A 2,304-nucleotide genomic window follows, 5' to 3' on the forward strand; every position below is an offset into this window, starting at 1 on the left:
AACACAGCTGGGTACCCGCCCAGGAGTGGGAACACAGTGGGAACACAGTGGGGTACCCACCCAGGAGTGGGAACACAGTGGGGTACACAGTGGGGTACACAGTGGGGTACCCACCCAGGAGTGGGAACACAGTGAGTTCTCCCGCTTTAACGCTGCTTTCTGGGGTAAAATCATTCCTGTAAGTTGAGTCCTGCGGGGGTAAACATAACCGGCGTCAGTGAGCCAATGAGCATGCAGCATGCTTCTACCCAGTGTGTCCTATACTTGATGATGCATACTACTATCTCTGTTGCCCATCTGGCTCCTGTTAAACCTACAGAACGCCACAGAACTTTATTTTGTTATCCAGTGGCGACATGACGCTAAAACGACCATACTGCTGAGCGAGGGTAGAAGCGAGGGGCAGATAAGCGGACCCTCGGCCTGCAGCGGTTTGATGTATAATGGCGCTGGTGTGTTATGAAGTTCTTTAAGCATTCATTAGGCCTTCATGCCTCCACGGTTTTTGCAATTATTGTTGACCTTTAAGAGGAGGGATGGATTCTCTGAATAAAGCGAGTGTGGCTCCGCTGCTCCGCAGGCAGGACGCATCTGTTATACTGGAGTCCCAGCTCTTTCTCACACACACACACACACAGACACACACACACACACACACACACACACACACACACACACACACACACACACACACACACACACACACACACGCTCACATTCCTCTCCAACCCAGAGGCTCCCTCGATGTTTCTGTCACAAAATATCACGCCGATCAAGCGGAAACCCGTTGTGTTGGGGTACAGTAGTGAGAGAGGAGAGTAAGTCGGGGAGGAGGGGACACACTGCAGGGGAGAGGCCAGGAAGGAAGGACAGAAGGAGGAAATAAGGAATTAAAGGAGTGGGACTAGTACACCACACGCTAGACCAGTGGTTCCCGAACTTTTACAGCTCAAGACCCAAAAGAGAGTCTTTTGCTAAAGTACACCATGAACCATACTAACATCTACACTTTTACACTGTGGACAAAAGACGGAACAAACCATGAATTTAAATGTATATGAAGTACATTTATTCCCTTATATTGATGCCTTTAGCGCTGCTTGGTTCCCTTTGTATGCCTGATAGATAACAGCGAGAATCATTAAAAATGACTCTCACTTGTTCCCATCACCATTTGCATCTGAGCTGAACACACCAGTGGAGCAAAAAAGAACACTCATTCACATAAGATTGATATGCATTTTACTCTGTAAAAACGGGTCTGAGACCCATGTTGGGTCCCGACCCTATGTCCGGGAAACATAGCGCTCGAGATCCAGGACAGAACTGTGGGAAACCTATGTAACACATGTGTGATGTTCATGGCTTTAGAGCTGATGGTTGGTCTGCTTTGAGCTGCAGGAGAACAACAGAATATTATTTGGATCGCGCCCGATTCATATCCCACGGTCTCGCTTACTAGAACCCACAGTGTTTCCTCTATGTAGATGGTGGCCCACCGTGGTATAGAGCAGATGCCAGACAGGGTTTCTGCTACGTAAACCGCCGCTCCCTCAGCTGTTGATCCATCCATCTTAATCCGCTTACCCGATAGTCGCGGGGGCAGCAGCTCCAGCAGGGGACCCCAGACTTCCCTTTATGAAAAGTCATAAAGTCGTAATCACACGACTCTGCAGAGCCGTCTGCTCCACTGAACTCAAGCTCTCTGTCCCCGAGCGACTCGTGAAGTCATGGCAACCAAGTAAACAACAACAGGTTGAGGACTACTTGTCACTCAGTCTCAGGAAAAGGGACAATATTCATCCACAGCACTGCGGAGGAAGGTCTGGCGAGTCCACCTAGCATTCTGGGATGGGAGAACAACAGGAGTTATCTCAGGACACTTTACTGATGGAGGAAGTCTAGACCTACTCTAGAAAACTCAGATTGGACAGATAGTCTAGCTAGCTGTCTGGATTTACCCTGCAGAGACCTGAGGACCAGGTAACCATAGTCCTCAGATTGGAGCGCCGACACAAAGGAAGAGGACATTGAAGGACATAGGAGCGTTGAGCATGCAGACTAATATCAGTCTGATGTCTTAAGTTTCTGTTTCTAAAGAAGAAAATACAAAACCAAATTGCACTAATATAATATGATAAATAAATATGATACATATAATCCTAATATGCGTAGTTGTGATGGGAGCAGCCGCGGTAAAGGAACTCTAAATGTGAGTCAGGATCCCAGTGGGAGAGAGCTGAGCTCCCAGTGCTCCCAGCGGAGAGATTACCTCCTCCTCCTCCTCCTCCTCCTCCTCCTCCT

The sequence above is a fragment of the Etheostoma cragini genome, chromosome 21, assembly GCF_013103735.1.
Source record: "Etheostoma cragini isolate CJK2018 chromosome 21, CSU_Ecrag_1.0, whole genome shotgun sequence".
In the NCBI taxonomy this organism is placed as follows: domain Eukaryota; kingdom Metazoa; phylum Chordata; class Actinopteri; order Perciformes; family Percidae; genus Etheostoma; species Etheostoma cragini.